This window comes from Temnothorax longispinosus, chromosome 6 (assembly GCF_030848805.1).
Source record: "Temnothorax longispinosus isolate EJ_2023e chromosome 6, Tlon_JGU_v1, whole genome shotgun sequence".
NCBI lineage: Eukaryota > Metazoa > Arthropoda > Insecta > Hymenoptera > Formicidae > Temnothorax > Temnothorax longispinosus.
In genome coordinates, this window is record NC_092363.1 from 18,152,558 (window position 1) to 18,166,372 (window position 13,815).

Below are 13,815 nucleotides of genomic sequence, written 5' to 3' on the forward strand. Positions count from 1 at the left end.
CAGCGATATCGCCCTGCGGAACGTGTGCTGCCGTAATAGGAGTAGCGAGACGCAAGGCAGATTCCTCGGTAAACCTTTTCCTCTTTTGCACGTGAAATTAAATGGTCATGTCACGTGAGAGCGAAATGACGTCCAGCGACAAATTAAAGCGCGTTAGCGAAAAATTCATTTCACGCGGTTAGCATTTAAACATTCCGTTTGTGAGATATCCTGCGCGCACGTAACCTTCTTTAATAATAAATCAGTCTGTCTTAATAATAACTTTTCGAGATGTAATACATGCGGTGTGCGCTATATCGTAGCTATATTATTTCCGTGAGTTACGCGCTAATAATATCGCGTCGGGGTCCCCTCACCCCTCGTCGGCGATCTTTATCCGCGCATTCTCGTCGTCGACACTTAGGTCGTCCTATGTGGAAACCCACCCTCAGGATTGCTCTTATCGGCATCTATCCCGTCGTATGTCGTAGCGACGCCCATTCCCCATCCCCCCGCGCCTTATCTCGCAGTGGCTCGCGTGAAAACCCTCTTTAGCCCCGTCGTTTCTCTCCCTCGTCTTACTAAAGACAATACCTTCCCTAAAAAGGTAACAAACTTTTTAGTAGCTGCAAGAAGGAGACCTCGAACGAGCGACCGTACGAGCGTGCTTCTCCTCTCTCGTAGTTTCCGTCACACCTTTATGCTCTCGTCGCGTAAAAACATGCTGTACATAAAATATACGGTATATCTGCGGAAACTTTATGCTTATCCTCAAACCTGCGACACATTTTGTCAAATTGTATGCGAATATACGACGTGACTTCTGGTACGGACGTTGAATAAAGAAAAACGGCTGATGTTGTCATCTACACTGTTAAATATCAAAGGATGAAATTTAAACCAATAACTCGAGTTAAATGACATTTTGTCACTTTTAACTATCGTGTGTGTCGAAATGTATTATTTTAACACAAAACGATATTATTTTAACTTTATTGGTTTAGTTAAATTAATGACATATTGAGTAGAAGCAGTGGCGATCTACAGGAATGGTTAAAAATGACTTAAATTGAGTACAATTTGACACCACGAATTTAACAATGTAGATATATTTTTCGTAGTCACAAAGATGCGATACCAAAATGTTGTTACACGAAGTTTGTGAATTTTGTTCACGACGTCGTACATCTACGCACGTTATCGCATCAATATTTCCGAGAATACTTTATCTCTGTGCAAGTTCTCGCTTCTTGCGATGAATCGAAAGTAAATCACGAGAATCGTTATTACCCAACGGGAATACAGCGTCGGGCCGAAGTACGGTGAAGTTTTGCGGAATAAATGAGAGTATATCGTTAAAGGGAATACGATAGCGAGCGACGTCGGAGTAAATCGCGAGACTGGTATAATGTCGAATTAGCCATTAATAATCAAGAAGTTTTCTAGCGGGGGCCGAGTGAAATCAACGCGATCTCGATCTAGCATATCGCGGAACATTTCTCGGTCGCGCGCTGGCGCAGCTCCTGGATGGCGGAATCGGCGGTGTGCTGTGGTTTTCTGTTCGCGCCCGCTATACCATCAGCTACGTCGGACGAGTTCATTACGGTTGCAACGCGGCTAACAGGATTTCGCCGGTTGTCGTAACGAGCTCTCCCGAGTCGTAATTCAAAAGTTGATTCGAGTAGCTGCAATTTATTGCTCCGCGCGCTCCGGCCAAGACTTTTTCTCTCGCGGAAAAGGACGGTGGGCGGACGGGACGCGCGCAACGGCGCGGCGACGCGACGACGCGACGACGGCGCGCAGCGGGGAACGAGGGAAAACTCGTCGCCGCGATAAGGGAAATTGCATTAAACATCGTGGGCACGTGCGGAGAGCGCGAAGAAAGGAAGACTCCTCCGGGCGTCGTCGATATCGGGGCACCCCTCGTCGCGAATTGACGCGCCCCCGGGGTTGTTAATGCAGCTGGGCAACTCGCGCGACCCGACCTTTTCCGTGCTCGACCTCTCAAATCACGGAATTACGGGCGAAATTTTAATGACTCTTGCCTGCGGAGTCAAGGGCCGCGCCTTCAGGCTAAATTGTCCGCCGGTCGATAAAAAATTTTATCGAAATTTTCTCTTCTTGAGCAGAAGAGCGTCTCCTCTCTCGCGCTGATTTTCTCTTCATATTACATGACACGTAACATGGGAATGGGAATTAATTCTGATATAAATTAGAGATTATTTAAAGTGGGCCTTAGTTCCTCGCCTTGAAATGTGTACGTGAAATATGTAAGTTTCTGATAGATCTCGCAAGTGTTATAAAATACATGAAATTATTGTGATCAAGCGGGATATAAAAAACGGGAGTGACAATCTCTTCGAACAGATTCAATTTCTATATCTCGAAATATATAAAATTGAAAAACATTTTTCAAATTGTGAAATGTTAAACCACACTTATTATTTACCTAAACATTTTTCTTGTGGAAATTAATTTAATTAATCCTATTTATGTTGCAATACACAGTTATTTTAAATTTTTAATTAAATATATTAAAACAATTTCGTACCACAGTTTCTGGCGCGTGTATTTGGTGACTTTTTTTAAAAAGGTAATCTTTTAATTATATAAAACATGAATCTGGAAAAGATCGACAACGTGCGTCAAAGATTTCATTCACTAAAAATTTTATAGACGACACGAGCGTTATCGCGAACGATAAGAGCGTTACTCGGCCGCGCCGGAAGGGCAATGGAGAAAGTGAGACAGAGAGAAAAGACATCACGTCGAGAGGGATCCGTAACGGATTACGAATTGCATTCGACGGGATCGGAAGTTACGATCGTATACCGGCGCGCGGCGGCGGTTCGGCAATCCTTTCCCCGAACTTAGCAATCCGCTTAACTTCGACTGCAGATTCGGCTGCGAAACTTATCGGATCGAACCGGCCGGCGGGGCGCGATACGAAATCGCGTCCATATATATACGTATATAATCTGTACGAATTGTAACACACGGCCGATCTCCGTTCCCGATACCCGCGCGGGATACGCGCAGATACATATCTGCTAAATGTGGATTTCATGACTTCGCGCGTGCAGCATTCGGCTTTCTCTCGATTTACGTTATCGATATGTCGTAACAAACACGCTTTCGTCGCCGTACATACAAAATCGGGACGGAAAACATGCAACTTCTTGCCGTGACCAGCGCGCGAGATGCGTTTTCTTTTTTTTTCTTTTCCTTCTCGCGTCTGTAAGCATAAAAGATCTGAAATCCGCGACGGAGCCGGTGCTCCGGTTTCGCGCCCCGGTATAAATATATCTGCAAGCGAGTTTCTGTGCCGCACGCGTCGTTAGAATTTCATTAGGAACATGTGCACGCGCGGTCGCCGCTCCTCGCCGCCCCGGTTACATCCTTCATTTCCGGCCCTGGGCGCGTTTCCTGCGCTCGCGGCGCGGCAGATAGCGCGTGAACGCCGTTCCACATATATTTCCGGCATTCGTTCCCCGGGCTTTCAAGCCCGGAACGGGGGGCTCGGAACACCCGCGAGGAATATCGCGCGCGTTCCTATCGCGGTGTGTCCGCGCGAGCACGGCGAACTTTGGCCGATACGTTACGCGAGAGATGACATTCGCGCATTCGAGAACTTGCACGAGAGAGAGAGAGAGAGAGAGAGAGAGTGATCACCAGGGGGGCTGTTCGCGACAGTCGCGGCGTGACTTACAAACGACGCACGTACCGATAAATAAATTACTTCGACCCGAACGGGAGAAGAAGAAGAAGAAGAAGAAGGGGGAGAGATCATCGTTCCCTCGCGGTCATCGTTCCCTCTTCTGAGCGGCGCCGCGCTCTTTCGCGACGCTGATACGACGATATCGCTGCAGAAATTTCAAGTTTCCCCTCTTTCCTTCTCGCGACGACGAAATAAAGGGCTGAGTACACAACGATCGCGAGCGCGAGAATTTTAGACCGGCGAGACCACGTAGCGCGCGGGGGGCGAGATGATTCATAGTGCCTACGGCTGCACCCCCGGTGCGAGTTACCTAACTCGAATTTACGGCGAAGGGGGCTCCCGGGCAAATCGAACAAGACAAACAAAATAGCGGAGCGCCGAAATGCGATAACTCGATCCGCGAAAAGTTTTCGCGAAACTCTCTCTCTCTCTCCCTCTCGTAGGGGGTTGAAAAGGGAGGCGCGTCCCGCGCGGAATACTCGAGTCAGATGTTCGCCTCGACGACGACGACGACGGGAGCACAGCGAGCGGGCACAATCGGAACGGCTTTTCGAGGAGCTATTTTTATCGCATCCTCTCTTCGTAAACTCCGCTCTCTCGCGCGAGCGGCATGTGTTATCTCTCCCGCGTGTCCGACACGTTTCGGAGCTCTATCCGCGCCCAGCACGTCCGCTCGAAGTGCTCGCGCAACGAGCGCCGGCGGATCTTCGGGATGGTAAAACGCGGGAGTGCCGAGTGCGAAGTGAGTTTGTTGTATAACGCAGTCCTTGTTCGGGAACCGAGCGTCGCGCAAGGCGAGGAATAGACGCGCGTATCATGCAACCGGGTAGCTCAAATAATCGGAGAGGAAGTGGAAAGTTCGTCCACAAAAGGAGACAGGCTCTTGACGCTGCTGCTTCGTTCGAGTCAATCGCATTATCCTCGTGAAAGAGTCTTCGTCAAATACGGTAATTTTGTGGGTATATAAGTATTTTTAGATCTCAAGACTTTTCTCTTTTTAAACCTCTTCATACATGAATATTCGATTAAAAAATTACAGAAGCTCATTGAATGTCATTCATATGTGATTGGCGCCTGACACTTCGATGGTCACCGATGACTGACGTTGTCGATATTTTTTAAAACGCTTTCAAAAAATAAATGCCATTTAATACAACATTTTGAATCACTTAAATAGCTTGGTAACAAGGTGAAATAAAAAGCGCGGGGCTGCCCAGGATATAATCTTATTTAATCATATTATATAATATTTTGTTATATACACTGTTAAATATTAAAGGATGAAATTCAAACCAATACCTTACCTTGAGATAAAAAACATGTTTGTTATTTTTAACGCGTGTTTCGAAATTTATTATTCTAACCCCGTTGTTTTAGTTAAATTAACAATATTGAGTGGAACAGTAGCAACTTATATGAATAATTAAAAATTGAAATAGATTATACTCAAATTGAGTATAATCTAACACTATATGAATTTGACAGTGTATACTTACGATAATGAAAATTAATACTGTGACGTTCATAATAAGACATATAAAACTTGCCGGACAGGCGATGTAAACGTATGAATTTGGAAGCTGAGCGATCGGATCCGAAGGAAAGAGATTTTTTGGCCGCGTCTCTCTCTCTTATTACCATGGCAAGCCCGAGCGCGGTTTTGAGATATTCGTTTGTTGCCCTTTGTGAAGTACTCAAAGGGTACTTTTCGCGTTTAAACGCGGGATTTGCACGGGAATAATAGAGGCCACTATGCCCGCGAGACTTCTCGAATAATTTAATTTACGCTCCTTCTTGCGGCAGAGAGGAACTTTTCCGGTATATGGCGGCTTGTTAGAATCGTCCTGGCCATTTCACGTTGCGCTTTTAATCTTCTCCGTCGAGGTAGATAGACGCTATTGCGTGTTCTATCGGCTCACTTCGTTTCCACTGACATTATGCTAATTAGGTTAAAAGCTTTCGACGAAGGGGGAGAGAGAGACAGCACGATTGTGACACACACAACGCTCTTCGTTTAATCGGGCCGGCTAAGAGCGACAAATGAAGAGCTTGAATATTCATAAGGAAGTCATCGTCCGTTCATATTTCCAAGTATCGCAAATTTTGCAGGATGCACTTTTTCGTTGCCGTTCATTGCCGTCGAGTTCTTGTCCGAATCGCGCACGCGAATGTGAAAAGATAAGGGACTTGGGTTTAACAAATCGGAGTGTTTTTAGTAGATTAAAAACACTCGAGTTCTAATTAAAGTGGAGCCTTACGCGCAATTCCAATTAGGTGGAAACGGGATTCGCCGCTGTGCGAAATTCGCAAGAAAGAGAGAGAGAGAGCAAATACCTTACCGCTTTGAGTAAATACCGCGTGTTCCCACCTAAATGCGATTCACGCTTTTTCACCGCCCGCTCAGAGGATTCATCAAGAGCTGGCCTCGCGGCCAACTTTCGGCGAAGAAATTTTCGGTTTCTCCATAGGGTCTTCGTCATTATTTACAGCGATGCCGACATCTCCCGCTTTAAGCCGACGTACCACGCTCCTCGCGAGTCGCGTTATCGCGGAGTTTTACATAAGTTTTACGCAAGCTCGCCCTTTATCATTGTAATTTTCGTTTGGGACATAGAATGCGAGCGGAGGAATTTTTATTCCCAACGATATATAAGCGCGACGGCGAAAAGCGCATGAGTTTATCGCGGTCAATTAAATGCATCATGCGCGCGATACCGAGCTGCATGTTTGCAATATCGCGGGGGCAAGCCCCGCATTATTCTGAAGCGGGGGCAATTCAGATTCGCACTCAGATATATAGTTGAGACTGTTGAGAGGTGTGTCGGGGCGGTTTGTCTCGAACTCAAGTCGAAAAATTGAACTGCTCGTTTAGGCTGAGAAACAATAGAACTTCATGACTTGCATCCAAGCTGCATCTACAAACGCGTGTTCGTTAAGTAATAATTGACGTTGATTTATTAGTTGATTTATATTACGTTAATAAGTGTACACTGTTAAATATTAAAGGAATGAAGTTTAAACCAGTCCCTTGAGTTAAATAATATTTTGTTATTTTTAACTACCATGTGTGTGTTTCGAAATTTATTATTTTAACACAAAATACTATTATTTTAACTCCATTATTTTAGTTAAATTAACGACATATTGAGTAGGAGCAGTGGCGACCATACGAATGGTTAAAAATGACTCAAATTGAGTATGATTTGTCACTACGAATGTAACACCGTAAGCGTAATAAAACATTTAAAATCTTAAATCTAATCATTTAAAATTTAAAATCTAAAAACTTAAATTAAAATTAATCTCTGAGAATTAGAATTAGATTAATCGGGGGGGGCTGATAAGGGTCACATTGTTGATAAATGCTGTTGGCAGATGTAACGTAACGCGGATTTTCGGCAATCCTGGCGCGTGCAACGCGAACGAATTCGCGAGGAGGGGGGGAGGTGAGGGAGAGATAGAGAGAGAGAGAAAAGAGGCGATAAGCGACCCGTTAATTTCGTATAACTTATCCGCGCCTCCGAACTCCGCGGCCGTGCGCAGCTATACGCGAAAGCGACCATTGAATGCCACCGGAAACCGGTTTAAACGCCGCCGCTCGGGGACATGCACGCGCTCGGGTGTGTGTGCATTGCAAAATTTATGCACGCGCCGCATGTGTCGACGCGCCGCGTACAAAGGCGGCCGGAATTAATTGCCGTGATTAGACGACGCGTGTACATACAGAACGCGGATCGCAATCGGGACGGAAACTGGGAAATGACACAATAGCCCGGGAGGCACGGATCTCTAATCTTCTTTCGGAAGCGATCCGCGCGTCGTATACACGTCGGATGTATGTACGTATCTCGTATATAAAAGCTTCGCACACGAGAGGTCTGCAACGCGAGAGCTAAAATGGAAATTATATGTCACCCGTATTATATTGCAGGCTTGTTCAAAGACTGTTCCATTTGAATATGTTAGAGCGAGAAACATAGAACGTCCCGTTTGTGAGAAGCAATTTCCATCCGTAAGATCTTTGTGTTTATATTATATAATATTTAATAATTATGTAATAATTCCATGTTATATGAGATGAGAACGTTACCGTTACTGAAAGAAAATAATTGTACGTGTTGCGCAATGAAAAAAAAAATTATAGCGGGGAATTGATATCGCTTTGCACGGTGAGCTTAATAATCGCGATAAATGTATAATATATTCGATATAGGGGAACCCCTCATTATATTGAATCGTAATCCGTTTCGCAGTAATACGCCATAATACGCAGCAATACAGCGTCTTTAACGATTTCATTTGGCTATTTATACACTCGAATGTAAAGGCGACCTGTCGTTTCGCGTTCTCCGTAAGTGTGTAAAATCCGTGCTCGCGCGCGATACGCGGGTATACATACGTGTCCCCGCTAAATAAGGAGCGAACTGACGCTTTCGTTCCGTTTAGTTCGGTCTCGCATTCGCGTTTCGCGAAGCGCGAGAGATAAGTCCCGAGTCTACAAGACAATAAGTGTTTTAAACCCTAAGCCCTTAAGAAATTGACCAATCACAGTCAATTATTCTCCTCAAATTCAACTGCGATTGAACAATTTCTTAAGGCTTAGGGCTCGAAACGTCTATTGTAGACCGAGACTAATGAAGAGGAAAGAATCATCGATCCTCACGGAGGACACGCGTCGCGCACGTGCGAGCTCCGACTTGTCGGATATACCCGAATATTTATTTTAAAATTCAGCCAGGAATGTATTTTCTCACGTATCTCACGTACGTCGAAGTGTCGCCGCCGCGCGTGCTATTGTCTCCGCTGGCACGATGCTGACGTGGTAAGATGCGGCACACGAAACCTGCGACGCCTGCAGCCCCGGCGTCTGCGTTTTCGCACTAATTGGAATGCAATTGCGAGGGGATCGGTCTGGCGGGCACGTACTCTGACGTGAACGGATTAAACGACGGTCAGCTCTATTTTGCGGGCAAGTTCGGGCGCGGCTTTACGCCAACGGAAAGTTAATCCGAGCCGCCCCCGCGGACAGAGAGAGAGAGAGAGAGAATCGGCCCCATTTACCCGAACTCGATTTCGGATTACGTCCTTGAGCGGAGGAGCCCCGATGACGCAACGGGAGATCCGCTGCACACTTTGTCAAACCCACGCGTACATTAAGTCGAGAACGCGTTAATCTTCGTCGCCAAAGAAGAAATCTGACTGGAGACCGATAAAAAATATTTTTTATCGGCAAAGAGAATTTTAAATAGAAACATATATTTAACTTTGTAAAAGTTCTCGAAGCGAACGACTTTAAATGTATATACAGAGGACTCTACCATGCGATATTTGAAGCACCTTTCGGGAAGGCGGTTACGAAAGTTTTTGCCATATCGCTGACATCGCAAAGGATATTTATTTAAAAGTTAGAATTACAAACTTGTCTGCCGTGCTCGGAAATAAACGCGCCGTATTAATCTTCGCGCATGACAACGTTTTTAAGTTATATCCGCGGGATTCTCTCGCTACGAAACATATTCGTACAAAAGGAGACGGCTCGCCCATTTTACGACTCGAAATACGAGACCGGAGAGAGCCCGTCTCTTTCTCTCTCTTTTCACGCAGGAAGAAGTTCTTCCTGTGTCTTTAAACGAGACTTCTGGCATGCATGGGTGCGTATAGGTGCTAAACCAGCACGCGTGCAACCCGATGCATAATGCATTCGCGTGCAACGAGTGCAACGAAGCAACGCCGTGTGAATCAAAAGTCCCAAATCAAAAGAGAGGGATGAATAGGAGACGCTTGTTTGCGAGGGTTGTTTCTTTATATTGTGAGCCTCGTAATTTTTTTTTTTTAAAGCTCAGCACGAAACTTTGACGGATTATTACGGATTATAAAATACTTTTACTTTTCTTGTTTGAGATTATTTTCGCTCCAATTCGTTAATTAATCGTTGTACAGCAGGAATTGATCTGTTGATTTCTAATCAGAATCGATTTCGCGAATATTTCAGAAACGTGACTGAGAAACATGGAAACGGAATCGCGAATCTGATTTAGTTCGTTTCTGATATAAATTATTTAAGCGGAATTTTAATTCGACGTTAAAATCAATGACGGAACAATTAGAAACAGCGAGAAAGATAGCAAATCAAATCTAATCAAATTGTTGGGGAGAAAATGAATTCCGGAGTAATCGGAGAATACACGGGAAATGGCAGTTCTAGAATCTTGTGTTTTCCCGTAGAATTAAAATATTTTTATACGCGATATTTTTTATCTTTTTAATTATTATTCCAGGGAGTATTTCTTCGATCTGAGCCCTTAAGCACGGCGGATAATTATTCAACGAGTATCGCTTGACCGACCTGCCGGTGTTCCGGCCGTGGTCTCTCTCGGATTAACTCTAAATCCAGCTTAGCGCGAGCTTTCTTTGATTATATCCCACCCCCTCGCAATTCCACGCCGCCCTGCTCCTTCGCCCAACGCGAATCCGAAGTCTAGACGAACTTTTGTGTAATATCAGAGCGGTCGCCCTTCTTGTACATTCAGACAAACGACGAGATCATTCCACCTTGAGAAAATCACACGCTTTTATCTCCGTTTTCTGCTGCCATCGCGCGATGAGAAACGAGGGGAACGCGTCTCGGCAGCCGCTCGCTGTCTAACCGGCGGAACCAAAATTACGCCACTATTTTCCGACGTAAGCCGTCGTAGAGCGCCAATATAACTGAGCGTATGAAAAAATTAAAAAAATATAAAAAAGAACAAGAACATATAAGAGGAAGAAGGAGCTGGCCACCTCCAAGAAGAGACCACCTTTTATAGTGGGTGTCGTTCATCACTCTTGCTGGTACTCACCGCCAAGCAAGAGTGCATCAATTAAAACGCAGAACGAAATTCCCACTAAAGACATTATTACGCAAAATTTAAACATATGCCTGGAAGAGGAGGAACGCACTCAGGGCTTGAAGCATAATTTAAATAAAAACTTTCGCCGAGACATTCGCAGGTTTTCCTTCTTCCGAAAGAGCGAAATAATGATGGAGGATCGATCGGAAATATACACGGATCTTTCCGAACACGAAGAAAATAAACCTGCGTGCATATTTCTTGTAACGGTAAACGCAACAGAGGAACGAGAAACAAATCTGCGAATAAAATTTTCTCATCATTGAATGTAAAAAATCTTAATTGCGACGTAAGAATAAAAAAAAATGTGCTCGTGGTCCCGCGTGAGGAGGAAAAAAGGATTATTCCTCCAGACCTCCCGTTCTTTCGTACCTTTCCGAAATGAATCGCGCTACCGTTTATCGATGACGGCGTACTTCTTTTTTGCATGTAAATGGATCCAGCGCCTATATTCGTTGATTGAATCCAGTTTCGCGGCCTCTGCCGAGGATAAATTTCGCGTTCGCCGAGGTCGGCACCGCGCGGGGTTCACCGGGAGGCGGGGAACGGAAATCGATCGGTTAGGGGTGCAAGACAGACAAGGGAGAAAGCGTAACGTGAGAAAGGAAACATCGGGCGCTGTCCCCTTTCTCCCCCTCCCTCGTTCGCTTACAACCATGATATTTCCAACCCCTTCTGTCTGTCGCACATGCGGAAAGGATCGAATAAAATTATTCAAATCGTCTTGCGCCGTTTCAATTCTTTTGAACCGAACGAAATGCGTAATAGGCGTAATGGACATTCCCATAAAAAAAAAGAAAATGAAAGTAGGCAGTGCTCTATTTCTCGGTTATATCAATATATCGTTTTCTGTCAAAAACAATTTTTCGACAGAATCGTATTTCATCGTGGCAATCAATTTTGTTTTTTAATAGAGACACGGTCAGATTAATACATTCAATTGTACGAGAACACATCGTGTTTCTAAAATAATTGCTCTGTATGTAAATCACGCCGGAGGCGTGAATATTTTTCTTGAATATCTCCGGTCGCGTCCCGTAATTTGCCATCAATGTCGCAGATTGAAATATTATTAATTATCCCTATTAAACAGTCCAGTAGAAAATGAATGGTTTCAATTTCGATACGCGCTTCCGTCTCGAGAGGAGTTTAATTGACCGAGCGCGGTGGGGCTTTCTCTCTCTCTCTATCTCTCTCTCTTCGTGTGAAACAGGTTCTCGCTTCGTCTCGTTTCTCGTCCACGGTTCGCGTATCATTCGGCCATAATGATCGTCGGATAGGGGGGCGAAGGGAGAAGAGAACGAGCGAGAGAGAGACCTAACCGAGGGGGTTGTCAACGGCCGGTTCTGGCTGCATCGGGGCGACAATGCGACGCGACGCGACGCGCCGCGCGCACGTTGACGGTGTCATCTTTATGGCGTTGTGTGCCTCCGTATCTAATAATAAACGGGTCGGCGGCCATTGTCGGAATATAGGTCGAGCCTTCTGGCATTTACCGTGTCGTTTACGAAACGTCAGTTCCGTACGTGTGCCTGGGTGTACGCGAGCGTGCATTTACCTTACCGCGAGTCTTCAAGTCCCTCGGTTGCTTACAAGTTCGCTGCACGCGAAGCAAACGTCGTCGTCGTCGTCGTCGTCGTCGAATGAATGGACCGCGAAGCGCGACACAGTTATCAACTTCGCGCTCCGAGACTTCGGTCTTATCGCCAGAGAAATAAATCAAGACACACCGACAGGGAATGCTCCGAACCCGGGTAGCGGTTTGTAACGCGATCTTTCCATTTTTTTTTTACATGTTCCAGACACCGCCGCGACTCTCTTCTCAAAGTCGCGGAACTTATTCGCTCGGTTCGCACGAAGTTTCCAAACAAGAGGGCCGTTTATCTCCATTAATTTCAAGCGGATTCTACCTTTAGCAGAATTTTAATTTGAGTCTTGGCTACGAGAAGACTGTAACTAAGCAGTTGTCCAATTAAGAAAATAAAGGGATGTATCGGAGAGGGGAGGGAAAGCTGCCCGATTGCCTCTCGGCCGGCGGATAAACGCAAACTTTATCGCGCCAGTTTCCGGGCACGAGTTAGATTTGCGGTCCTTCGTTCCTGCGTACGCGGGGTCGACGTGCCGAGCGATCTTTCGTTACATCCACGCGCGCTCACACGTACGTGTACGTGTATTGGTCGACGTGACAGTCGGATTTGTGGCTTTCGGGGAAACCGTTTTCGCGTTTTCCCGCGCAACACATTTTCCCACGTTGCAAAAGAGAGAGAGAGAGGGATCGGTGATAGCGATAGTCAGAAATGGTCGTGTGGCAATTTCGTCGCGCGTAACGCAATTATACGCGAACGGTGCCGGGCGTGTAATCGAATCGATTTACGATATGCCGCGAGAACGTATTTATAATTTATTGAAGCGAGAGAAAAAAGGAGAGAGAGAGAAAAAGAGAGAGGTGCGCTTTCTTGCAGAACGCACATCTGATAATGGAAATGGGTGTCAGCGAGAGCGAATTAAACAGGTATATTAAAGCTATCTAAACCAAATTATCAGAACACAAAAAATTTTGTATGGAATTAATTTTCTAATTATTTACTATTAAAAATAATTTTTTTGCTCCAGCTATTAAAAAGTTACGAAGGGCTGAACAGCTTAAGATTAAGCTATCCAGTCATGGTAAAAAAAACATATACATAAGTCAAAGCAAAAAGTTAATACCAAAATTATTTGCTACTTTTTTGCTATTTTTTGCAAAAATAATTTTTTTGCTCACACTATTAAAAATTTACAACTTAAATCTTAAGCTATCCAGCCCTTCGTAACTTTTGAATAGCTGGAGCAAAAAAATTACTTTAAAAGCAAATAATTAGCAAATTAATTTCATATAAATATTTTTATGTTCTGATAATTTGGCTTAGATAGCTTAATATATCTGAATTAAACCGTTTTATCAGACTTCTCGCGACATCGCGGCCTGAAATAAGAGTCTTCAGCGAACTCCTGTCTATCAGTAAAAATCGTTAAACTCGTAAAACTCACGGGTTATTTATCCCTCGGCGCGATAATAAACCCATCCGCCGGAACGCGATGGGCGAGGTCGTCGAACCTTCCGCCGTGTTAGGATTATTAATTATCGCATTAATGGACAGCGCGCTAATCTATCTTGCTAAACGGAAGACCGTCTTAACTTAAGTTAATATCGTTTTACCTCCGGGCGAGATCGCGCCAAGTTGGGAC

The 13,815-nt window shown here is 44.9% G+C and overlaps 1 protein-coding gene across 11 annotated transcripts in view; it reads left to right on the forward strand.

Moving 5' to 3' along the window:
- LOC139814112 (uncharacterized) overlaps window positions 1-13,815 on the forward strand; it is an 86,145-nt gene that overhangs the window by 62,216 nt on the left and 10,114 nt on the right. The gene's annotated exons all lie outside the window — the stretch shown is intronic.